Source organism: Lathyrus oleraceus, chromosome 3 (assembly GCF_024323335.1).
Source record: "Lathyrus oleraceus cultivar Zhongwan6 chromosome 3, CAAS_Psat_ZW6_1.0, whole genome shotgun sequence".
NCBI classification, from domain to species: Eukaryota; Viridiplantae; Streptophyta; class Magnoliopsida; order Fabales; family Fabaceae; genus Lathyrus; species Lathyrus oleraceus.
Genome location: NC_066581.1, coordinates 280,184,303 through 280,212,052, shown reverse-complemented (window position 1 = coordinate 280,212,052; position 27,750 = coordinate 280,184,303). Strand labels below are relative to the sequence as shown.

The following is a 27,750-nucleotide window of genomic DNA, read 5'->3' as shown; positions in this document are numbered from 1 at the left end:
GATATTACAAAATATCGAGGTATGATTGGTTAATTACTATATTTGACGGCAAGCCGTCCTGACATTATGTTTAGTGTATGTTTGTGTGCACGCTTTCAAGCAAACCCGAAGGAATCGCATCTCACCGTCGTAAAGAGGATTATGAAATATCTCAAAGGAACAACGAACGTCGGACTATGGTATCCAAAAGGTAGTATATGCTCCTTGATTGGTTATTCGGATGCTGACTATGCAGGATGTAAGACCGATTGAAAGAGCACAAGTGGTACCTGTCACATTCTCGGGAATGCACTAGTGTCGTGGGCATGCAAGAAGCAAGCATGTGTCGCACTTAGCACGGCTGAAGCAGAGTACATTGCTGCAGGCAGTTGTTGTGCACAGATTTTATGGCTTAAGCAACAACTTCTGGATTTTGGTGTAGACCTCGGCTGCATTCCTCTCAGATGCGATAACACAAGTGCCATCAACATCACAAAGAACCCGGTCATGCATTCAAGGACAAAGCACATAGATATCCGGCATCATTTCCTTCGAGATCACGTGCTGAACGGAGATGTAGATGTTACGTTCGTGGATACACATAACCAACTCGCCGACATATTCACAAAACCATTGGCTAAAGAGCAATTCTTCAAGATTCGGCGAGAACTTGGTATTCTGAATGAAGGTGACATCTAACCTTGTCTTAAAATTACTTGTTATGTGGTATAGTTGCTAAAAATTTGTTTATTTTCAATTTTTATGTTATGCAATGCTAGCACTTCTTTTTCGCCGCTTTTAGTTTTTCTCACTTTCGCATGTCCAAAAATTATCCGCTTTAAAATATTTTTAAATCGAAAGTTGCGTATTGATAAGTGCTAATACTTTGTGAAATTTTTTTGTAAAAATCTTTTCCCAATTTTTCAAAACAGAGTTGCTGTTTTTTAATTATTTTTGAAAGATTTCAGACCGTTAACCGGTTAACGGTATAGGTTATCCGGTTAACACCTCCAAAACAGCACTTCTGCGTTAACGTTATGAATACAGAATTTTTAATTTTATTTTTTTTTAACTTTAAATTTTGGTATATGTGTTTTATGTTTGGTGCATGTGCTTTACTCTTCACCTACACCTCATAACTCTCTCTTCCCACATTTACTCACCATAAACCCTTCATCTCACTTTCTCAACTTTCAATATTCTTGAGTATCTTTAAAGCTCCATTAAACCCCACTCAACCATACCCACTTACTAACTCTCAAAATCCTTTTCCGAAAATCCCTCTCAATACCCTAGAATCTCCATCTTCTTTATGGCTCCTCCAAGAATGGGAAAGGCTCTTGTATCATCATCTAGCAGTGAAAAGGAAGAGTTGAAAATGGAAACAGCCAAGAAAAGGAGAATGGATTTCAAAGTCAGGGTTAGACATCTGCTTAAGGGTAAGTATGTGAATCTCAAATCCTTCACCTCTACTACTTTCACTTTCCCTGAGCTGTTGAGATACCAAGGGTTGCATGAGTTTATAACTGATAATGGCAACATTTATACTGATTTGATAAAATCTTTTCTGAACCATTTTTCCTTGAATCTGAATGATGATGATCAACATATGCTGTCTACCACTGTGAGAGATTGTGAAATTGTAACAGACCTAAGGTCGCTGGCTGCGTCTCTTAAGATTCCCTATGCAGGATTTTTTCTTCGGAAAGGTGTTAATCATGTTGATGGAAAATGGGCTCAATATGATAAAATGGAATATTACTACTCAATCTGTCGTTTTCCAAGGGATGCTGTTCTGTCGGGACAGCGCACTTCTCGCATACTCTGTTATGCTAAGAACTTGTCTGTTGATGATCGAATGCTACATTATGTTATTTGCCATGTCTTGCTACCAAAGGATTCAAACCTTTCACAAATCAATGATTTGGAGATGCAAGTTCTATTTGCTGTGAAGAACAAAATCAGAATTAATTGGCTACCTACCATGTTGTATCATCTCAAGCAGCAACTATCTCTCAAAACAAGGTTTCCCTATGGTCGTCTTATCTCAAGGATTCTGGAATTAACAGACATGGAAATCGGGAGAGAACCGTTTCTGGCTATGACCCCTACCACCAATGAGATCAACGGTGTTACTATTATGAAGAATACCGGGATTATTCAATGCAATGACGGATCTTACAAGTATGATGACGGGTCTTCTTCTTCAAACTTTCCTATTCCGGAGGGTGGCATTACAAATGAGTTTCTCTATACCACCATGATGAGCCAACACCGTGAAACCACCCCGCGCCATCAAAAGCCTTCGAAACCTTGTGTTAAGTTCCCGCAACCTTCCCGTGGAAGATGATGAAGGTGTAGCCGGTAGTGAAGCGGAAGGCGAGGAGAATGAGGATGGTTCGGAAGAAGAATAAAGCACTATGTTTTATTTATGTTTCTTGCTATGTGTTGTTCTGTTTTAGTTTTAGTTTTGCTTATGCTGATTATTTACCGTACACTTTTAATTAATCCAATTATATTTCTGTCATCATATGTGCTTGAATGTTTATTAAATGATCACATAATGCGTGTATGCTTGTCTACTTTTCTTGTTCATATGTTTCTTCCTTTTTGCTAATGCCAAAGGGGGAGAAGACTTGGTTCTCTAATGGTTTCTCTATGCAGAATTTTGTATGCCTCTCATTTAGGGGGAGTTCTTAAACTTAGGGGGAGAATCAAATTAGAGAAACTTCTTTTTCAAGCATCTATCTCAAAGTTGGTTGTCATCATCAAAAAGGGGGAGATTGTAGAAGCAAGCTTCAATCCAAAAAATATTTTGATGAAGACAACATGGATCAATGCAAAAAGAGAAGAGCTTCAAAGATAATTCAAGCATCAAAGTTATCAAGACATATGCATGAGAAATATTTTGATCAAGCTTCGTTTTCAAGTCAACAATTTGCAAGATTATTGATTCACTTCTAAGGTATATCTAATTCACTCTTAGATTAGTATACAAGTGTTCAACAATCATGATCTGCATTTTCATTTTTAAACATAACCATTTGTTAACATGTTGAAACGACATACACATTTTTTCTTAAAGTATTTTTCTGCATTTCAACAGTGTTAACCGGTTAACCATATGGGTTAACCGGTTAACGACCCAGTTTTTTGAAAATCTCTGTTAATGTTATATGCGTTAACCGGTTAACCCATTTGGTTAACCGGTTAACACTGTTCGTTTCAGTGAAAATTATTTCCAGAAAATTGTACCTTTTCATCATTTTTATGAGAATTTTATACCTCTTTGAAAAGGTGTTTTTGGCAATATAAATTCTTGAATTTTCAAAATGAATTTTCACCTCCAAGAAATTTCATACAAACCTACGATAATCACTCTTTCATATTTCCTTCATTATTTTCATAAAAGTGTTTATAACCAAATTTCCATCTCATTCCAATTTTTGAACACTTGTATATTATTCATTGAGTGAATTATTTATCTAAGGAGAAGATCAATCAAGAGAAGATTGATAATACTACACTTTGTTAAAATCATCAAAAAGACTTATTTCTATTTTGACTTGTGATCCAGGATTGTTGGACACAAGGGTTTGTATTGAAGAGGATTGTTCTTCATACACTTGTTTACCTATAGGTTAGATAGTAAGCATCACCATTGGTGTGAGTAGGCTGTACAATAATTCTAACTATAGTAAAATCTCTTTCGAGTCGAAAGGGGAGTGGATGTACCTTCGGATTGTGAAGGGAACCACTATAATTTCCGGTGTCTTTTTACTTTCCGCAATTTATCTTTCCGCACTTAAACGTAAAATAACCAAAAACCGGAAACAAGTTCGAAAATTTTTTAACCACCTAATTCACCCCCCCCCCCCTCTTAGGCGCATTTACAACTTACAGAGTCAATAGATCATAATGAAGGCATACCGAGGGGACACTATCGAGTGGAACTAGATATAGGTTGGTGCGACTACGGAAAGTTCTAAGCCTTTCGTATGCGCTGCTCCCATGTCATAGTGGCATGTTCAAAGGCTCGACATGATCCTTCCAACTTACTATCCGACGTTTGCAAAGTCATAAACCTTTGTAATGTTTACAAAATTAGCTTTTCGATGGTAGCAAAAGAGGATTACTCGTTTGCATATCAAGGGGAAATTCTCTGGCACAATGAAATAATGCGAAGAAAGAAAAAGGGTCTCCCAAACCGCACACGTATTCGAACCGAAATGAATATGGCGAACAAAATGGTTAGATTATGTAGTTCAGCCAGCCCGATCATAATCGTACTAACTATCCCAGTGTTGGAACAAGCACAACAAGATAATTTTAATTGTAACTTTTTTGCTTTATATTAAAAACAACATTCATTTCATATGATAAGCAGACACAAGAAACTACAACAAACAAAAAAACATCACAAACAAATACAACACATAAACAACATAACTATGCGATTACAACCATCAAAACAATTTTGTGAGAAATATACATCATCCTGTGAACGTCTTTGTCAGTTTTAATATTGACCCAGAAACGAACTTCTCCATTTTAGTTGAACGTCGTATCAAGCCATTGTACTTTTCTGATTCTTTCACCATCTGCAATTTCTCCATCTAACAAACGGTTCAAGATCCTGTTAAGATGTTTGCATATATCTACGTTCTAAAGTCGGATCTTCATCGTAGGCTGCACTGCTGAAAAATTAAATCAAAATTTTTCTTGTGAATATAAGGACAAGTATGAATATGAAGATATTTTAAAGAAAATCGAAGGAGATCGAAGGAAAATGGAAGGAGAGGGTTAGAAGTTGTGTGAAAAATTATGGGAGGGTGATGCTGTGTATTTATAGATGCAGTGTTGGAGCAGTAGCCACATGCATTGCCGCACACATAGAATGGACTATGCATGCGCCATTGCATGTGTCGCCTACACATGCATGCGTCAATCCTATTGGCGCCTTGGTCATGGATGCGCTAGTGCATGTGGCGTCAATGACTAACATTTTCATTGGATGCGCCAATGCAAATGGCGTTTAAGTTAGATATTTTTTAAAACATGGTTATTTCGATAAATATTTTGAAAAAAATAATCATTTTAGAATTTTAATTAAAAAAATAGGTTATTTTTAAAAAAAATCCTCGCGAGTCTCGTGAAAAGCTTATTTACTTTTCTATTTATAATATAAAAAATATCTAATTATATAAAATTTTCTTCCATATTTCCTTTAGTATTCTTGTATTTCAAACAATGTATTATCATTGTTGATTTATATATTTTTAGATTTAGTGTAGATGTGATCTACATCGAACACTCATATTAAAAAATATAAGTAGCATTAAACGCTTTTATAAAGTAGTACTTCAATAATATGTATTGAACCTTAAGATTAGATTTAATAAGAGTAATAATAATAATCTTGAATTCTATCTCTGACATTAGACAGGTACAATATTTTTTAGAATGTATTCTAAAAAAAACTAGTGTTATAATGGCCATACAGGTATATTTCGGTTTAATGAAAACTTTAGGAATATATTCATGAGATTTCAAAGGAAACGGTTATACTTTCACATTCACAAATATGAGTCTATCAAAAATATTCTTGTAACTAGGTACTCCAATCCATTAAGAGTATATGTCTTATTAAGAGTTTCTATTACCTAAGCCTCTAATCTTTTCAGGAATCATGATCAATGTCATTTTATTATCATATCAATTCACAACTTTTTATTATTCATTGAATCTAATTCTTAGAATCTTGAGTCTTTTAGGCCAAATTACCATTATAACCTATTGGAAGTAGTTTCATCCTCTTGGATGTATTTTGAATTTTTTGTCTAACTAATTCTTTCGTATTAGAACAGATTCATTGATCTATTAATAATAGTTTCATCCTCTTAGATGTATTTTGGACTTTTTCTATAACTAATCTTTTTGTAAATTTTAAATTGTCCCAAATGGTCTTTGCAAAAGAATATCCAAAATACATTTAAAAATATTTGGTTTTTTATTTTCTTAAAAGAGTTTTTGATTTATTTGTATCTAGGACCGTGCATGGTTTTAAAACTAAACCAAACCTAATCAAATATATAGTTCAAATCTGGTATTTAAAAGCATTTGAAGAAAACCTGACCAATTTTTTGTTTGAACCGATTTAAACCCCATATTTTTCAAAATTAGTTTGAACTAAATCGTTTTTTTTTGCTTTATTCGATTTTAACTGAACCGATTTTTTTGTTTTCCAGTTTTTAACATGTTTTTTTTTTGTTTTATTCTTGCATCAATTAATTACATGTCTGTTTGTAAGTCTCACGCTGGATGATAAACTTGAATATAGTCTAATAACATTGCATCAACTCTTGCAAACATGTTAACATTGAAGAAAGATACTAAAGGAACAAAAGCAAATAGATTAGAGTGGTTGTTTTTTTTAAATCAAAATAATGAAGCAGGAACTTTGAAAGCTTGTAATACATTTACTAATGACACTTTTTTGAACACCATTTTGAGAGAAATTTTAGCATATGAGGTTTTGAGAACTTCATTTATAGCCATACAAATTCTATAAGCTTCATGCTCCATTATTCCATATGATAAAGAAAGAGATGCAAGTTTTACTCCATACAAAGGAGTCACATAAGCCATCACTTTTTTGAACAATAACCATTATATACACTTATGTTAAAAAGCAAGGAGAAATAATAAGCTTCTAACAATGCCTACAAACACAAACCCCTCAATTCTACAAACAGTATGGAAAATATAATGAAAGGAAAAAAAGATTAATTTTAGTTATAATGCAAAGACTACTCATAAATCAGATTTCCATGAAGAATACTTTTAACACATACAACCCCTAAACCTTTGATAATTATGCCATAACATAACATTAAAAAAATTATAAAGTACAAACATGTTGGGAAGAGTTTATCACTAGTATTATTATTAATATTATGCACACAATCTGCCATGGAAAATCACACCCTTAAATGCGTTTGATTTGTTAAAAAATAAGGGTCTGTACAACACAATTCTAGTTGTCCTATGTTTGATATAAAAACTGTTCATGGGACATATCAGATAAAATAAATTTAACATTTGAAAAAGTCAATAAGAGAAAGTCATGAATGGTTAGCTGTTGAGAATGTATCAAGTGTGAGTAGTGTGGATAATAGTCTCACACTGGTTGGAAATGTGGAGATTTGAACATTTATAAGTGAGACAACACACTCACCTATCACCTTCAAGTTTTGGGTGAATATGTGGTGTGTCTCTCACAAGGATATTGCTCTAAAAGGAAGAAGTCCCACAATGTTCAATGCTCCCTAGTGAAATAACTCCCCCAATTAATGGTATCAGAGCCTGATTCGAGAAATAGACCGACTTACTTGTATCGAAAGTCAACGGTGTCGGTGTGATGAATAAGAAACGTTCCGTTGAAGAGTGTTAACGACACCAGTGTGGTGAATAAGAAACGTTCCGTGCGGTACACGAGTTCTTAAAAGTAAGAAGATCTTTCACTTTAGGGGGAGTATTGGGAATGTATCAAGTGTAAGTAATATGGATAATAGTCCCACATTGGTTGGAAATATAGAGACTTGAACATTTATAAGTGAGAGAACCCACTCACGTATCACCTTAAGATTTTGGATGAATATGTGGTGTGTCTCTCACAAGAAGAAGTTCCACAAATATTTAATACTCCCTAGTGAAATAACTCCCCAACAAATGGTATTAGAGTCTGGTTCGAGAAATGGACCGACTTACTTGTATCGAAAGTCAACAGCGTCGGTGTGGTGAATAAGAAAAGTTTCGTTGAAGAGTGTCAACGACACCCGTGTGGTGAATAAGAAATATTCCATGCGGTACAAGAGTTCTTAGAAGTAAGAAGAACTTTCACTTGAGGGGGAGCATTGTGGACTCACACTTGACGGCAAGTGTTGAGAATGTATCAAGTGTGAATAGTGTGGATAATAGTCCCACATTGGTTGGAAATATGGATACTTGAGCATTTATAAGTGAGAGAACCCACCCACCTATCATCTTAAGGTTTTGGATGAATATGTGGTGTGTCTCTCACAAGGATGTTGCTCTAAAAGGAAGAAGTCCCACAATGTTCAATGTTCCCTAGTGAAATAACTCCCCCAACATTATCTAGTTTCAAGGAAAGCCATAAATTATTTAGCAAAAACTAAAATTTCATTTTCTCAATTGTTATAAATAGTCGTTATTACTTGTAATGAAGTACTCATCAAAAAGAAAGTGAAAGTTAAAACCATAAAGAAAAAGGCTCCAACGAGTTTTTTTGTATGCTTAGAAGAAGTTTATTTATGATACTATTTTCAATAGTATTCTTATAACAACACAATTATATTAAGGCAATTAAATTTGTTTGCCAATATTTGGTATTGGATCTTGTTACGTTAAAATGGCTACAAGTTCAAGCACTTATCAAGTTTTATCAGTGCAAACAATTGTTTTCAAATTCAATGGAAGATCAAATGTTTTTATGTGGAAACGGTTGATGGAGTTGTGTTTAGAAACCAACGGGTATGGATTAATTATGAAGAAATGTTTTGTTAAACCAACTGAAGAAGATAAAGGAAAAGCTGATGAGAAACAAGTTGAGAAAGATCGTCAACTCAACAAAAAAGTTTTATTTTTGATATGTCAATCTATGGAGCTATCTGTTTTTGAGAAAATTTTCCATGCCAAAACAGCTAAGGAGGCTTATGAAATTTTACTTAAAACATATGAAGGTGATGAAGGAGAATTGCGACCCAAAGCGCAGCGGAAATTAAAATTTTCTCCTTTAGAGATCCTTACGAATGGTCATGATCAGTGATAGAATATTTACCTCTTATGACGGTTGAAACTTTTGGTGCAGATCTCTTGTGACGATCAAAAACCTTTGATGCAGATCCACAAAGCGATCACGAACGTTGAATGATGACAACGTCTCTACTCAGTCCACACGAACGGATTCCTTCAATCTCAGTGCTAGCTGGTACGAGTGAAGGCTTTGAGTGAGAGAGAGAGAAAACGAAAATAATGCAACCGCAATCAATGCTTCTGCACAAGGGTTCTATTTATAGAACCACTTGTGTGGGCTTCAAGCTAAAAAGCCCACTTAAGTGTATTTTGGCCCATATCTTATAATATGCCCAAAATCACTTAAGCCCATGGTACCTTACCATATTTCGTATTCTACTCAAATACATCGTACCTTACGATGTTCCATAATTCACTTAAGGGCACCGTACCTTACGATATTCCTTAGTTACTCTATCTCTCATCAATCCGTCCTTTGTGTGTGACCCTGTAGGTTTTCGCGACGTTGGCAATTATATTAAATCACACATTTAACATAATAAACAGTGAGCGGTATCTAGCAACACATCACTGCTACCCAAGACACGAAAATGTCATGTGATCTGACAATTCCTTCTGTGATAATACTTATGTGTATAATTACCCTTTTGCCCTTTATGTCTATATTGAACACAAGGCATAGACCGTGTCATCCTTGTCCAGTTCAATATTGGGCCCATAGACATTTATCCTGTTATGCAGGATGGGCAAATTCCATCTAGGTCACTCATGTCCCTCAGCATGCTTCGTGGAGTACCCATCAACTGCCTTTATGGTTATCCAGTTACGGACAACGTTGGATCAGCAATAAAGCACTCGACTCCACATCTAGGATCCATAGTGGTTTCAGGTCGAAGAGTGGAATACACTATTATCACCATGAGAATAACTTATGACACTTTGCATAACTTTCTATATAGTATTCTCATAGCGGGTCAATCCGGTATAAATATTACTCCTAATATTCATACCTATGTTTAAGACTTGATAACTCTTTATCCATGATCCATGAGATGTGATCATCAGTCTACAAACATAATAGTCTTAATGCTTTAATGTTATCCCACTTCACATTAAAGCTCGACTACGGATACTTTAAGAACAATGCCCTTATGTTTAATGTGTTCTCATGATTAAGTCACACTTAATACATTAAACGAACTATCTATTCTAGGGACTTTATTAATCAACCATAATAAAGAAAATGCCTTTTATTATTAATAAATAATTCGATACGAGTACCAAAAAGTATTGGCCTCTAGGGCTTACACCAACAGGTGATGACCCAGTTAAATGAACGAGGTTGCAAGGATTAAAACGTCAGTTTGAGCTAATGGAGCAAGGAAAAGATGAAAGCATTCATGAATATTTTTCACGAATGGACAAACTAGTCAATGAAATTAAATCCAACGGTGATGATATAAAGGAGAAAGATGTTGTGGAGAAAATTATGCACACTCTTTCAACTCGTTTTGATTAGTAGTAGCAACAATTGAAGAAGGAAAAGATGTCACCATAATGACTTTAAATGATTTGCAAGCATCTTTGGAGTCACATGAGATGCGGATGAACGAGAGATCAAGTGGCACATTTGAGCAAGCTTTAAAATCTCAAACAAATGTGAGAAATGAGGGACCTGTGCAAAGAAGGCCAAACTGTAACACCCTTCTAAAATACCCCAATATATTTAATTAAAATAACAACATATATAAATCAGAGTAATTATGCATTCAAGGGTGTCACACAACATTCCACACTATTCATCAAAGTAGCTTGTCATGCTCATTTATTTATCAAATAAAACAGTTGCATAATACGCAGCGGATAGAGATCAAATTATCATTCAAAACATGTAACATATTACATGTAAAACGGTTCACAACCAATCAATAAAATATTCAGAACATCCCATCCCGATGTTACATCTATCAGAGCATGACCCACTAAGGAGACTACACTAGACTCCAAGTATTAGCTTCTACTCAACTCATTGCTCGTTACCTGAAAAATAGTTGTAAGGGTGAGTTCCTCAATCGATATAATAAGCATTATAAAATCTCATGTCATGTTAAGTAATTTGACACATTAATCACCCTAATCACAACATACAATCAGTAACAGCACATCAGCTCAACATCATACTCACACCAACATAAATCACAAGTATAATCTCAAATCATACTCCATAACAACACAAACACACGTATAATATTGGAATACATCCATTCATATTATACGCCAGACATACATTATGCAATGAGACTCCACACATGCGGTACCGACTATTCTTGAACATATAGTTCAAGCTCACCGATCAATCCAGATACGGCTACTAAGCTCACTAGTCCCACTCATTTGAGATCTAATGACTCACTCACTAATTCCTCACCATGGGAATTAGCTACAGCCCCGAAGGCTATGCTATGCACACTAATCACCTAGCATGCAAACATCAACAACAAATCCAAAATGATTCACTCACTAATTCCTCACCATGGGAATTAGTGATCGCTCAACTGTGTGAGTCGAGAATGGGATACAAACTGCAAGTGCACAGTTCTATCGCGTAGTTTTAAAAGATATCGATCCCACAGGGACTTATGAATCGATATACCGTTATCTAAGGTTACTACGTAAATCTAAGGTGAAAATGTTTGATTGTTTGGGGAAAAACTAAGAGCTAAACTAAGATCTAGATTAAATATTAATAAAACGGATATCGGTATGTAGTTCGTCAAAACTAGGGAATCAAGTCTTTGTCGGTTTCTTGGTTTTAAAATAAATCGTTTCGGTTAACTTTATTGGTTAAAGGTTTTATCTCAAACTCTCGCTCTGTTGAATAAACCATGATTTTATATTAATGTAGCTGTCACTTATGATTAAGTCAAAAACCATATTTTGAAAGCAATAAAGTTGCAGAAACTCCTTTTAAGAAAACACTGACCGTTTTGAACACCCTTATCTCAAACTCTCGCTCTGTTGACTTAGGTTATATAATTAAATCCAAATGCTTAACTCTCGTCCTCACATTCAATCTTTAAAAATACTTTTTGGAAAAGGTCAGAATTTAATTAACTCTAAAACTTGCTCTCGCCCTGATCTAGAATTAATGCCTAACTTACACTGTCCAGTTAAAACCTCAAACTCTCGCTCTATTGATTTTAACTTCTTTATGTCCTTTACTTTTGTAAAGAATCTTGTTATTAAACCTGTAAGTTGAGACCGTAAAAAGATTGATTTTAATTTTTAAGTTTAAATAGACCGACTCAGTCTTGACCCCTTATTCTGCTTACTTTACATACCGATATCTAGGCGAATTAGCCAGACATGCTAAATAAACAAGAATACATATCATGCATAAACAGACTCATTCCAGGCAGATAATATAAATAAATAATAAAACAAAACATTAAATAATGATTAAAGAACCTGAATGCGTAATACAATAGTCTTGAACACTCCACCACAAGCCGGTAGGATTTGTTCTTGGATTCTTTAATTAAACAATAACTTAAACCAAGGAAATAAAAACTAGATTCTAACGTAAGGTTAGATCCGATAAAAAGTTGCACAATAGTTTCCGGTGTAGAAACTATTATGCGAAAAATATCTAAATGCTAAAAAGGGAAAGGTAAATTGCAAGGGAAAAAGAATGTAGAACTTGCAAAAGAAATAAATAATTAAACAATGTTAAGTTGCTGGAAAAGAAAAATAAGCAAAAGGCGTAAAAAGAAAATTGGGCAGAGCTTCGGCAGTACGAGCGTGGAAAAACCGAGGAACCCTTTTAGGTTTTAGAGATAGCTATTTATATTGGTGCTGGTAACTGCTTTCCGTTTCCCAAGTTCTTCAACGTGGCTAAATGCACGGCGTGGATATAGGACACAAATTCCCCAACGTCTCTTCTTCAAGTCTTCTGAGGGCGTTACTTGCGCCAAAAAAGTAGTGGAACGGTGTGACGCTCGTCACACCATGTGTGACGTCCGTCACAAGGCTGCTTTGCGTGACGCTCGTCACGCACCCTGTGACGTCCGTCACAGGCACAGCATTGGTGACTTATCTGGGCTTTGGCATTTGGTCCCTTTTCTCTCCTTTTTGCACCTCCTTTTCTTCCATTTTCACTTGTTCTTCAGAATAGACTACCTGAGACAAATAGGAAGAAAATACCACGTAATATCTCATAAAATGCAGTAAACCGAAATAAATAGTCATAGAATTTAATGGAATTAAGTCCTAAAATATGATATAATTTCGTGTTATCAAACTCCCCCATACTTAGATCTTTGCTTGTCCTCAAGCAAAAATTCAGTATAGAAATCGTTTTCAAAAATTTAGCCAGGCGAAGTTTCAAAACACACATCAATTCGTAATAGGTTGCAAATGGATTTTGTTTAGAAGCAATTTGAGTTTAATCTTGACATCAACAACTACCGTTACAACTTAGATAACCCTACCTTATGCAAATCAGTTCAAGTAATGCCATTATAGTTATCCTAGTTCCTTTACTTTTATTTCACCCGCTTTCATTCTAGCGAAATCACATTAAGCCCTTTATCTTTTCGCGCACATAGTGGAGTAACCGGTTAGTGATTATGATCCGCTTTCAGCTAGAAGTTCTGGTACATAAGTCGGATAACTTCGTTATTCAGTCCATTGCAAATTGTGGGGGATCGAACCGTAGTCCGCCCTACCGAGTTCAGTACCAGATACCTACTGAACCAACTCATAATGGATTTTTCATATTGTGTTTTTGCATGATCTGCAACCTTTAGATTAAATGATCTGGTAAGGATCACCTAATTTAATCAGTGCATTTCCTGATATATATATATATATATATATATATATATATTTTTTATGTTACTTTGGGAATCATTCACTTATATTCATCGGCTCTCCACGTAGTTTGCTATTAAGATGGTACTGACTTCTTGTATAAACTACTCGGGGTTACTCTAAAGCTAAAAGTTCGAGGGATTGGTATAATAGATACTTATCCTGATCTAACATGTTGAGGTTCTCAGAGAGTTGTTATGGTAATGATTTTTGTCTTGATTTCACTCAAGTTTTATAAAGTAAGCAACCTTTATACTTATTGGGTGTGTTAAAATTTTTTTTTTTTTGTTATGGCTCAAGAAAATTGAGGGAATAGATAATAGAAATTTTTCACACTAGGGACTTAACTTAAAATAAATCTATATTATAATAAATTTTTTTTTTTTTTTCATAATACGGAAGGGAAATAACAATGAAAGGGGAAATAACATACTTGAAAAATAGAAGGTTGAAAGAACAAGTTTTCCCCCCCATACTTAAATTAAACATTGTCCCCAATGTTTTAAGGAAATGAAATACAATATGGAAAGGAAAGAGAAACTACAACTAAGGTTGTCTTCCGCCTCTGGTTCTTGGACCTGGTGATCTCTGACGTAAGTCTAAGTTGTCGAACCTGCTGAACAACTCAGTAAACCGCTGGTCGACTATGGCATTCCTAGCGTCCTGTTGCTGCTGCATTTGATGCATCATCTGTAGCATTTCGACATTCTGTGCCTGCATACCATCGATAGCATCCATAATGTCGTCGTTGGTTGCAGGCCTTCTTCGTCGACGACGTTGGGAGGATGGGCCAGTTGTATTGCCGGAAGGGTTGAGCGGGACTGACTGTTGTGTAGGCGGATGATCACCTTGTTCCATTTCTTCAAACTCATCTGTTTGCGGGTTTGTTTGTGAAGGCTCGGTGGTTTCGGGAGCGTTTAGATCGTAGAGGTGGCGGTCGGGGTTTGTGACATCAGTGAGGGCAGTATTTGGTAGAACAACGCTTGGGACTGCCTGGTTGTTCACCATAAGATAATATCCTCCGCCTATTCTGTTCTTAATCAAGCGGCTGGATCGACAGTAGCTGATATCCATAGATAGGGGAGGTAGGGATTCTAAAGTTTGGAGTTTATCCCCTAGGTTTAGGCCAAGTGCGATGGTGGTGATTAATCCACCAATTATAAAAGGTTGCCTGCCTCTAGCACATAAGGTGCGGATGTGATGAAAGAGAAAGGAGGCGGCGTTTACCTGAGTATCTGGTTCGAAGACGCACTGGAGGAAAAATAGTTCCTTTGAGTTGACCTTGCTGTTGTTTGGCCTTCCAAAAACTGTGTTTTGCAAGATGCGGATAAAGTACCGGATAGTGGGGTTATGTATATGGGAGAGAAGGAGCTCTTCCCAGTTGTAGGTATCTATACCGGAAATTTTCTTAAAAAGGCCAAAAACGCCAACTGTGTTCCAATTTGAGGTTGGAGGGATTCTGGCGTGCAGCAGACCTTCTGTGGGGAATTGTAGCATGGTACTCAATTGGTTTTGGGTTAGAGAGTACTCGGTGTTAAACATACGGAAGGTTGCCGTACCGGTTAGAAATTCGTCTTCACCGGCGGGAGTGGTGTAGTCGTATGAACTTAAGAATTCTAAGGTTAGGGATGGGTAGGTGGGTTGGTTATGAGTGCAAAGGAAGGTTAAGTTGGCTTGACGGAGCATCCATTCGATACCTTGGAGTAGGCCTAATTGTTGTAAACAAGGTAACTCGGGGTACCTGGTGGAAACGACGCCTCGCTGTTGGAAACGCTCGAATTGCTCCCTCTGATAATTGTCATCTACGGATCGGAAGATGATATTTCCGAAATTCTGATTTCCCGCCATTGTGATGAATTTTGAAGGGGTGGTTTGGAAAGAAAAAAAAGAAATGTATTGGATAGGAGAGAATTGTTTGTGGTGAATGAAGGAAGGTTTGGTGGGTATTTATAGGAGAAGAATTTGGAAGGTGGAAAGGAAAAAGTGGTTGAAAAGTAATTAAGTGTGGTTAAATGAAAAATGAATGGGGGAGGTAAAAAGTTAAAGGTGTAACGTTCGTCTCCAACGGCTCCTTAACGTTCACTAGTCTGAGGAATGTTACGCTCGTCACAGGGGTGTGACGCTCGTAACAGGCAATAGGCGTGCCGCCCGTTACGGATAGTGTGACGCTCGTCACACTTCCTTTTTGGAAAGGCTTAGTGGCGCTTCACAGAATTACTTTGGTACAGGATTTTATTTTTGTTATTGCTTATGATCAGTTTAGTCTGCAGTTTAATTTAATGTGCACGCTTAATCTGCTTTGTATAGTAATAATTCATAGGCAGCAACAGTAGAGCATAGTAGCTATTGCATAATAAAATTAACTAAACAGCTTCAATAAAAATGATCATAATGTATTACATGAAAGGAAAACAATGAAATGAAAGAAATAAATGTGAGCATGAATTCAAATAACATTAATAAATAATCTAACTTAAAACTAAATAACTTAGGAAAATAACTAAATTCTATCCCTCTGTATGATCTCTGGCCGGAGGAGCAAAAGAGTTAACACGATGTAGCAACTCGTGAAACTGATTCGTCATACTGCTCATGTGTCCTAGAACTTCGTCTCTCATGTTAGTAAATTCTCCTCTGAGGGCGTCTTGTTCTGACATCTGACATCAAAGCTTCAATGGCGGTGTTATAATCAGTTCCGGGCATATGATGTCGGAGGTCAGGTATGGCTGATTCTTCGGTCGGAACAGGCTGAGGAGGAGGGTCAATATCATGATAGCCGGATGGTGTCTGAGGGTCAGATTCAGCAAGGGAGATCTGGTCAGCATAATTCTCATAGTCATCACAAATCTCATAATCCTGGATGGATTCAGTGGATCCAGCAGGGGTTGGGGTTTCATTCAGGTTATAGAGCCAGTTCCTTTGGTTATGAACACTAGTCCTAGGATCGGGCATGGTGAATAGGCAGAGAACCTGGTTATCAATAATCAGCTCAAACTCATCAGACCCTAGGTTTGCTATAAACATAGTGTTGAAGAGGAAAGGTATACTCATAGTAGTAATGCCACAAAAAGGGCTAAGGTCAAGCATAGGCTGACGCAATCCAATGGCACTACCTATCATGGTTATCAAACCGCCTATTCTAATGGGTGCTCTCTCATCCTGGATAAGGTGGTCTAAATTAGCTAACATAAAAGTGGCACCGTTCACTGGACGGTTCTGGGAAGCACAAAATATGATGAAGAGTTCATCACGTGAAACTGAAGTACTATTTGGCTTTTTCCCAAATAGAGTGTGGGTCAGGATCTTATGGAAATAGCGAAAGGCCGGGTTGTGTATGTTTCCAGAGAGAAACTCATGTTCTTCGGGCTCATCATTTCCAGTCAGCTTACCCCAAAAGTGCTCAAGCTCTCCATATTCAAAAAGTTCTTCCTGGCTTACAGTGAATGTATCAAAGGAGGTAGGAAAACCCAAAAGGTTGGTGAAGTCTCTAATATTAAATTGGTACTCCATGTTGAACATTCTGAATTGGATAAAACCTCTGCTAATTCCTTTTCCACGGCTGGGTAGATAGATTAATGAGCTGAGGAATTCTAGTGTGAGTCTTCGGTAGGTGGTGAAATGTCTCAGGATAGGGGATGTCTCCCATCCTATCTGATTCAGCAAATACAGGACACTCTGTCTCAGTCCAAGGGCAGTCATAGCCCAATCATCAGCATATAAACTAGGTAGCATCTCTCTAGCGGCTAGTTTTTCAAACTTTTGTTTCTGAGCCATTCCTCTGAACTTGATACCCATACGATCAAAATATCCCATCTGGTTAGTGTTAGCTAGAGAAAAGAAAACATGAGTTTAAGTCAGGATTTGGCCAAATGCCGAAAGAAGAAAGATTATTATTATTATTATTATTATTTTTTTTTTAGAATGAATACTAAACAGAAATTAAAAGATTAATTAAGAAAGAAATAGGGAAATGATAATAATAGAATAATAAAATAACAAATTAATTTGTGGGTTGTCTCCCACTAAGCGCTTTGTTTAAATGTCGCAAGCTCGACAAAGAAACTGTTAAATATAATCTATAGGTCCTGGGGGCGTTTCGTCTAAGTGTAGGATTTGCGAATCCTCGTTGGTTTCCGCATAGTGATAGTGTTTCAGACGTTGCCCGTTTACGGTGAACGGTTCTGTAGATTTCCCTTTTATTTCTACCGCTCCACTGGGAAAGACTTTAGTGATATGAAAAGGCCCTGACCATCTGGATCGTAGTTTTCCCGGGAATAACTTTAGTCTAGAGTTAAATAAAAGTACTGCGTCGCCTTGCTTGAAGATTTTCCTTGATATACGCTTGTCATGCCATTGTTTTGTTCTTTCTTTATAGATTCTGGCATTTTCATAGGCGTCTCTTCTGAGTTCCTCTAATTCGTTTATGTCAAGGATTCTCTTTTCACCGGCGGCTTTATAATTCAAATTTAGCTTTCTAATAGCCCAGTAGGCTTTATGTTCTAATTCAACCGGGAGGTGACAGGATTTTCCATAAATGAGCTTAAATGGGGTCGTCCCTATGGGGGTTTTATAAGCAGTTCGGTATGCCCACAAAGCTTCTGGTAATTTCAATGACCAATCTTTCCTTGAAGTGGCTACCGTTTTTTCTAGTATTTGCTTGATTTCTCTGTTAGATACTTCCACTTGTCCACTGGTTTGAGGGTGGTAAGGTGTCGTTATCCTATGTCTCACTCCATATTTAAGTAGTAGTTTTTCGAGTACCTTGGATATAAAGTGCGATCCACCATCACTGACTACTATTCTTGGGATGCCAAATCTCGGAAATATTATATTCTTAAAGAGTCTAGTTACTACTCGGGTGTCGTTTGTTGGGGAAGCTACAGCTTCGATCCATTTTGATACGTAGTCAACTGCCACGAGTATGTATTTGTTACCGAAAGAGGATGGGAAAGGTCCCATGAAGTCTATCCCCCACACGTCAAAAATCTCTACTTCCAAAATACCTTTTTGCGGCATCTCGTCACGTCTAGATATGTTTCCCGTGCGTTGGCATCTGTCACACTCCTTAATAGCCGCATGTACGTCCTTCCATATAGTTGGCCAATAAAAGCCGGCTTGTAGGATTTTAGAGCAGGTCTTGGATGTACTTGTGTGTCCACCATAAGGAGCGGAGTGACAGTGTTGGATTATATTCTCCACCTCTTCTTCGGGTATACATCGACGGAAAATACCATCGGGGCCTCTTTTGAAAAGTAAGGGATCATCCCAGTAATAGTGTTTTATGTCGTGGAAGAATCGTTTCTTCTGCTGGTAAGAAAAAGTAGGTGGAACTATGCCGGCAGCTAAATAATTGACTAGATCAGCGTACCATGGTGTGGCAGATATAGCTAAGGTGGTTTCTATTTGCATGTCGGAGTTGTTCTCTTCCAAAGTAGCTATAAGTTTGTCATACGAGAAATCATCATTAATTGATGTTCTTTCCGGTTCAAGGTTCTCAAGTCTAGAGAGGTGGTCTGCTACTACGTTTTCAGTTCCTTTCTTGTCCTTGATTTCTAAGTCGAATTCTTGTAGCAACAAGATCCATCTTAGGAGTCTAGGTTTAGCATCCTTTTTTGTTAAAAGGTACTTGATAGCAGCGTGATCAGTGTAGACTATTATTTTGGCTCCTACCAAGTAAGAACGAAATTTATCTAGCGCAAATACCACGGCTAGGAGTTCTTTCTCGGTAGTGGCGTAATTCATTTGCGCTTCATCCAGGGTTCTGCTTGCGTAATATATAACGTGAAGCTTTTTATCCTTTCTTTGTCCTAAAACAGCACCTACAGCATAATCGCTGGCATCGCACATTATTTCGAATGGTTCATTCCAGTCTGGTGTCTGCATAATGGGTGCGGAGATCAGTGCTTGTTTAAGAGTTTGAAATGCTTTTAAACAGTTATCGTCGAATATAAATTCAGCATCTTTCATCAATAGTCCGGTTAAAGGTTTAGTTATCTTAGAGAAGTCTTTGATGAATCGTCGGTAAAAACCGGCGTGTCCTAAAAAGCTTCGTATTTCTCTCACGGTTCTTGGGGGTTGAAGATTTTCGATTACCTCTATTTTGGCTTTGTCTACTTCAATTCCTCTGTTCGAGATGATGTGTCCTAAAACAATTCCTTCTTGTACCATAAAGTGGCACTTTTCCCAGTTAAGTACTAAGTTTACTTTTACACATCTCTCAAGGACTCTTTCTAGGTTTTCAAGGCATTCTTCGAAACTTTGTCCATATACGGAAAAGTCATCCATAAATACTTCCATGATGTTTTCGAGAAAGTCGGCGAATATTGCCATCATGCATCTTTAAAAAGTTGCAGGGGCATTACACAGACCAAACGGCATTCGTCTATAAGCGAAGGTACCAAAAGGGCATGTGAACGTTGTCTTTTCTTGATCATCAGGGTGAATTGGTATTTGAAAGAAGCCTGAATAACCGTCTAAATAACAGAAATGTGAATGTTTTGCTAATCGTTCTAACATTTGGTCAATGAATGGTAAAGGGAAATGATCTTTTCGGGTTGCTTTGTTTAGTTTCCTATAATCAATGCACATTCTCCATCCCGATTCAATTCGTTTAGTTATAGTTTCCCCTTTTTCGTTTTCAATAACGGTTATGCCTCCTTTCTTTGGTACAACGTGTACAGGACTAACCCATTTGCTATCAGATATAGGATATATAATACCTGCTTCTAATAACTTGGTTATTTCCTTTTTTACTACCTCACTCAGGATCGGATTTAGTCTTCTCTGGTGTTCCCTAGAGGTTTTACAGTCTTCTTCTAACATGATGCGGTGCATACAAATAGAAGGGCTTATTCCTTTAAGATCGGTGATGTGGTATCCTAGTGCGGTGGGGTACTTCCTTAAGATATGTAAGAGTTTTTCTGTTTCGAGTCTTCCTAGATCTGCATTAACTATCACAGGTCGTTCAAGTTCTAAGTCTAGGAATTCATATCTCAGATTTTTGGGAAGTGTTTTCAAATCAGGGGTTGGTTTGTTAAGACATTGCGTAGGGTCCAGTGTTATTGCTAAACATTGGTTGGATTTGTCCTCTAAAAGATAGTCTGATGATTTGTCTTCTCCTAACTCTGCTTCTTTTATGCATTCATCGATGATATCCATGAAGTAGCATGTATCTTCTATTGCAGGTGCTTTCAAGAATTGGGAAAGGATGAATTCAATTTTCTCTTCACCTACTTCGAAGGTGAGTCGTCCTCGTTTTACGTCTATGATTGCACCGGCAGTTGCTAAGAATGGTCTCCCTAGTATAATGGGTGTAATATCATCTTCTCTAATGTCCATAATGGTAAAGTCGGTGGGAATGTAAAACTGACCTATGCGTACAGGAACGTTTTCAAGGATTCCTACAGGATATTTGATGGAACGATCTGCTAGTTGCACAGACATTTTGGTCGGTCTTAATTCTCCCATTTCCAGCTTCTTACATATGGATAAAGGCATAACGCTAATTCCGGCTCCTAAATCGCATAAAGCTTTGTCGATGACAAATTTTCCTATGTGACAGGGTATAGAGAAACTACCCGGATCCTTGAGTTTAGGAGGCATGTTTTGGATTATAGCGCTACATTCGGCAGGGAGTGTAACGGTTTCGCTATCCTCAAGTTTCCTCTTATTAGAAAGAATTTCTTTTAAGAATTTAGCATATGATGGCATCTGCGTAATAGCTTCGGTGAACGGAATTGTAACGTTTAATTGTTTAAGGAGATCAACAAATTTTCTAAATTGGCCCGCATCTTTGGTTTTAACAAGCCTTTGAGGGTAGGGTATAGGTGGTTTGTAAGGTGGTGGAGGTACATAAGGTTCCTTCTTTTCTAGGGTTTCCTTACTACTCTCTTCCTTTTCCTTAGGTTCTCTTTCCTCAGTAGATTTCTTAGGGTCTTGGTTTTCTATCCTTGGATCAGGCGGTCCTTCCAATTCCGTTCCACTTCTTAATATAATTGCGTGAGCTTGGCTTTTCGGATTAGGTTGGGGCTGTCCAGGGAATGTACCAGTTGGTGCAGCAGTAGGTGCTTGTTGTTGAGCTACTTGAGATATTTGTGTTTCCAGCATTTTGTTATGGGTAGCCAAGGCATCTACTTTGCTTGCTAGTTGTTTAAGTTGTTCGCCAGTGTGTATGTTCTGGTTTAAGAAATCTTTATTGGTTTGTTGTTGGGAAGCTATAAAGTTTTCCATCATGATTTCCAAGTTGGATTTTCTAGGGGTATTATTGTTAGGCATGGATGGATTCGGCTTCTGATATCCCGGAGGTATAGATGGGGCTTGATTTGGAGATTGTCCAGGTGCGTATAAAGCATTGTTACTCTTATATGAAAAGTTTGGATGGTTCTTCCAATTTGGGTTATAGGTATTCGAATAGGGGCTTCCTTGAGCATAGTTTACTTGCTCTGCTTGGATTCCGGTCAAGAGTTGACAGTCCGTAGGAGTGTGGCCTTGGATTCCACAGACCTCGCAATTCTGAGTTATAGCAACCACGGCGGCTGGAGGTGATACATTTAAACTTTCGATTTTCTGGACCAAAGCATCCACTTTTGCATTGACGTGATCAAGGTTACTTATCTCGTACATGCCAGTTTTCGGTTGAGGTTTTTCCACCGTTGTTCGTTCGGTTCCCCACTGATAGTGGTTTTGGGCCATGCTCTCGATAAGCTGGTAAGCATCAGCATAAGGTTTGTTCATTAGTGCACCACCTGCAGCGGCGTCTATTGTTAACCTGGTGTTGTATAAGAGACCATTATAAAATGTGTGAATTACTAACCAGTCTTCCAAACCATGGTGTGGGCAAAGTCTCATCATGTCTTTGTATCTTTCCCATGCTTCGAAAAGAGACTCGTTGTCTTTCTGTTTAAATCCGTTTATCTGGGCTCTTAACATAGCTGTTTTGCTTGGCGGAAAATATCGGGCAAGAAAAACTTTCTTCAACTCGTTCCAGGTGGTGACTGAGTTGGAAGGAAGAGATTGAAGCCATCTTCTAGCGCTATCTCTTAATGAGAAAGGAAAAAGACGAAGTCGAATTGCCTCTGAAGTGACACCATTAGCTTTAACAGTATCAGCGTATTGAACAAATACGGATAAATGAAGATTTGGGTCTTCGGTAAGATTTCCAGAGAATTGATTCTGTTGCACAGCCTGCAACAGCGAAGGTTTAAGTTCGAAGTTGTTTGCTTCGATTGCGGGTGGAGCAATACTTGAATGCGGTTCATCTTGCGATGGAGCGGCGTAATCTCTAAGAGCACGAGCTGGTTCTGCCATCTCGGTTTTCGAAGGAAAAAGGTTTTTGATATCAGGAAGTTCTATAGGAGGGAGATTGTTTTCAGCACGATATTCCCGAATTCGTCGTAAGACTCGGAGATATAGTTCGATATCGTTGATTCGTAGATAGAGCGGTTCGCCTTGTGAGCGAGTGCGTGGCATACAAATCAACGAAAGAAAGAAAATAGAAGGAAAAGAAACCTTAGTCTCTACAGCGTAACGGAAGAGTTACGATATCGATTAAATAAAAGTCCCCAGCAACGGCGCCAAAAACTTGATCGCTCAACTGTGTGAGTCGAGAATGGGATACAAACTGCAAGTGCACAGTTCTATCGCGTAGTTTTAAAAGATATCGATCCCACAGGGACTTATGAATCGATATACCGTTATCTAAGGTTACTACGTAAATCTAAGGTGAAAATGTTTGATTGTTTGGGGAAAAACTAAGAGCTAAACTAAGATCTAGATTAAATATTAATAAAACGGATATCGGTATGTAGTTCGTCAAAACTAGGGAATCAAGTCTTTGTCGGTTTCTTGGTTTTAAAATAAATCGTTTCGGTTAACTTTATTGGTTAAAGGTTTTATCTCAAACTCTCGCTCTGTTGAATAAACCATGATTTTATATTAATGTAGCTGTCACTTATGATTAAGTCAAAAACCATATTTTGAAAGCAATAAAGTTGCAGAAACTCCTTTTAAGAAAACACTGACCGTTTTGAACACCCTTATCTCAAACTCTCGCTCTGTTGACTTAGGTTATATAATTAAATCCAAATGCTTAACTCTCGTCCTCACATTCAATCTTTAAAAATACTTTTTGGAAAAGGTCAGAATTTAATTAACTCTAAAACTTGCTCTCGCCCTGATCTAGAATTAATGCCTAACTTACACTGTCCAGTTAAAACCTCAAACTCTCGCTCTATTGATTTTAACTTCTTTATGTCCTTTACTTTTGTAAAGAATCTTGTTATTAAACCTGTAAGTTGAGACCGTAAAAAGATTGATTTTAATTTTTAAGTTTAAATAGACCGACTCAGTCTTGACCCCTTATTCTGCTTACTTTACATACCGATATCTAGGCGAATTAGCCAGACATGCTAAATAAACAAGAATACATATCATGCATAAACAGACTCATTCCAGGCAGATAATATAAATAAATAATAAAACAAAACATTAAATAATGATTAAAGAACCTGAATGCGTAATACAATAGTCTTGAACACTCCACCACAAGCCGGTAGGATTTGTTCTTGGATTCTTCAATTAAACAATAACTTAAACCAAGGAAATAAAAACTAGATTCTAACGTAAGGTTAGATCCGATAAAAAGTTGCACAATAGTTTCCGGTGTAGAAACTATTATGCGAAAAATATCTAAATGCTAAAAAGGGAAAGGTAAATTGCAAGGGAAAAAGAATGTAGAACTTGCAAAAGAAATAAATAATTAAACAATGTTAAGTTGCTGGAAAAGAAAAATAAGCAAAAGGCGTAAAAAGAAAATTGGGCAGAGCTTCGGCAGTACGAGCGTGGAAAAACCGAGGAACCCTTTTAGGTTTTAGAGATAGCTATTTATATTGGTGCTGGTAACTGCTTTCCGTTTCCCAAGTTCTTCAACGTGGCTAAATGCACGGCGTGGATATAGGACACAAATTCCCCAACGTCTCTTCTTCAAGTCTTCTGAGGGCGTTACTTGCGCCAAAAAAGTAGTGGAACGGTGTGACGCTCGTCACACCATGTGTGACGTCCGTCACAAGGCTGCTTTGCGTGACGCTCGTCACGCACCCTGTGACGTCCGTCACAGGCACAGCATTGGTGACTTATCTGGGCTTTGGCATTTGGTCCCTTTTCTCTCCTTTTTGCACCTCCTTTTCTTCCATTTTCACTTGTTCTTCAGAATAGACTACCTGAGACAAATAGGAAGAAAATACCACGTAATATCTCATAAAATGCAGTAAACCGAAATAAATAGTCATAGAATTTAATGGAATTAAGTCCTAAAATATGATATAATTTCGTGTTATCAATTAGCTACAGCCCCACAGGCTATGCTATGCACGCTAATCATCTAGCAATGCAACATCAACAACAATTCACAATGGACATATGCTCACACTCTAAGCCATACAACAGTCCATTCACAAATACATGCATAATATATACATTCACAGCACTATGCATATCATCATACATCATCAACACATGTATCAACACATCATATCATGTCAAATAATTAAACACAGTATTAGCACACTCTACTAATACCTATACTGCTCAAAACAGCGGGAAATCATCCCTACTATATCACACACCGATATAGGCAACCACCAATTAGGCACACAACATTTTAATTAACACTTTTTCCACTCTGCAACAACGTTAACCGGTTAACGCCCTGGGTTAACCGGTTAACGCAGCACAACACGCTTCCTGTCCCAAAACTTAACAGTGTTAACCGGTTAACGCCCTGGGTTAACCGGTTAACGCAGCACAAACAGCAATATTTCAGCAATCACAACAGTGTTAACCGGTTAACACCCTGGGTTAACCGGTTAACGCAGACAAAACAGCAAATTTTCACAATTCAAAACAGTGTTAACCGGTTAACACCCTGGGTTAACCGGTTAACGCAAGACAGAAGCTGTTCCTGCGCTAACTCAAGGCAGAATGCAGAATTCTCCGCATTTTCCGCCATTGGAGGACTTCCGGACCTCCGATTCCAATTCCGTAAAAAGCTACACTTTCGGAAATTTACAACTAACCCAAACACAGATTCAATTACAGTCTAACACAACTTATTCATCAAAATTTCTCAGCATTTCAAAATCCCAATTAGGGTCAATTCACGGTTTATCACTACCCATTACATGCTAACCCATAATACCCTTTAAACGACGATAAACCCCCCTTACCTGAGTTAATCCGGCAACCTTGAGCTTCAAGCTTTTCGTTCTCCAACCCTTGCTCTCTAGCTCTTCCTCTTGCCCTTTTCTCCGCTTTCTCAATCGCTTCTCTGTTTCACGTGAAAACCTTATTTTCCAAATGAAACTCTTTTTCCTTATTCCAACTTATATATTTTCCAAAATTATATTATTATTCAAATAATAATAATAATTCAATAATTCCAAAATAATAATAATAATAATAATCCAATTATCTAATTAAATTAATAAATATATTATTAACTTAATTTAAATAATTATCATATTATTATCGGGGTGTTACAACTCTCCCCCACTAAAAGAGTTTTCGTCCTCGAAAACATACCTCAAGCGAACAACTCTGGGTAAGACTCCTTCATCTTACTCTCAAGTTCCCAAGTCACATTGCCACCTGCTGGTCCTCCCCAAGCTACCTTCACCAAGGCAATCTCTTTACCCCGCAACTGCTTCAACTCTCGATCCTCGATCCTCATAGGTGATGTTTCAACAGTCAGGTTATCTCTCACCTGTACATCATCTACTTGGACTACATGCGACGGATCATGAATGTACCTCCTCAACTGAGACACATGAAAAACCTCATGCAAATTCGCAAGCGACGGCGGTAAAGCGACACGATAGGCTACCTCCCCTATCCTCTCCAAAATCTGATAAGGACCAATAAATCGAGGTGTCAACTTCTTCGACTTCAAAGCTCGACCAACACCAGTTATCGGAGTAACACGAAGAAACACATGATCTCCCTCTTGGAACTCAAGTGACTTCCTCCTCTTATCATGATAACTCTTCTGACGACTCTGAGCAATTCTCATCTTCTCCTGAATCATCTTAATCTTTTCTGTAGTCTGTTGAACAATCTCCGGTCCAACCACAACACTCTCACCGGACTCATACCAACATAACGGTGTCCGACATCTCCTACCATACAAAGCTTCAAACGGTGCCATACCAATGCTCGAATGAAAACTATTGTTGTAGGTAAACTCAATCAAAGGTAAATAACAATCCCAAGCACCTCCCTTTTCCAAAACACAAGCCCTCAAAAGATCTTCTAGCGACTGAATTGTCCTCTCAGTCTGACCATCAGTCTGCGGATGATATGCAGAACTCAATCTCAGCTTAGTTCCCAAAGCCCTCTGCAAACCTTCCCAGAACTTCGATGTAAATCTAGGATCTCTGTCTGAAACAATACTCGACGGAATACCATGCAAACTTACAATCTTCTCAATATACAACTCGGCTAATCTCTCTAACGGATAATCCATTCTGATCGAAATGAAATGAGCCGACTTTGTCAATCTGTCAACAATCACCCAAATAGCTTCAAAATTCTTACTTGTCCTCGGTAAACCAGAAACAAAATCCATACTGATACTATCCCACTTCCACTCTGGAATAGCCAACGGTTGCATTAGCCCAGACGGCTTCTGATGCTCAATCTTTGACTTCTGACAAGTCAAACAGGAATAAACAAAACTCGCAATTTCTCTTTTCATCCCCGGCCACCAAAATAACTTTTTCAAATCATGATACATCTTCGTAGCTCCAGGATGAATACTCAAGCCACTACGATGTCCTTCCTCCAGAATACTCTTCTTAAGTTCGGTAACATCCGGAATACACACCCGATTACCAAATTTCAAAACACCATTCTCATCAACTCTGAATTCACCACCTTGACCTTGATTCACTAAAGTCAACTTATCAACCAAAAGCATATCGGATTTCTGACCCTCTCTAATCTCATCCAGAATGCCACTCGTTAACTTTAACATTCCCAATTTAACACTATTGTGAGTACTCTCACACACCA

At 37.6% G+C, this 27,750-nt stretch overlaps 1 pseudogene; it reads left to right on the top strand.

The window, feature by feature from the left end:
• The first annotated feature begins 22,507 nt into the window (after positions 1-22,507).
• On the top strand, positions 22,508-22,607 carry LOC127133810 (uncharacterized; annotated as a pseudogene).
• The last annotated feature ends 5,143 nt before the right edge of the window (positions 22,608-27,750 follow it).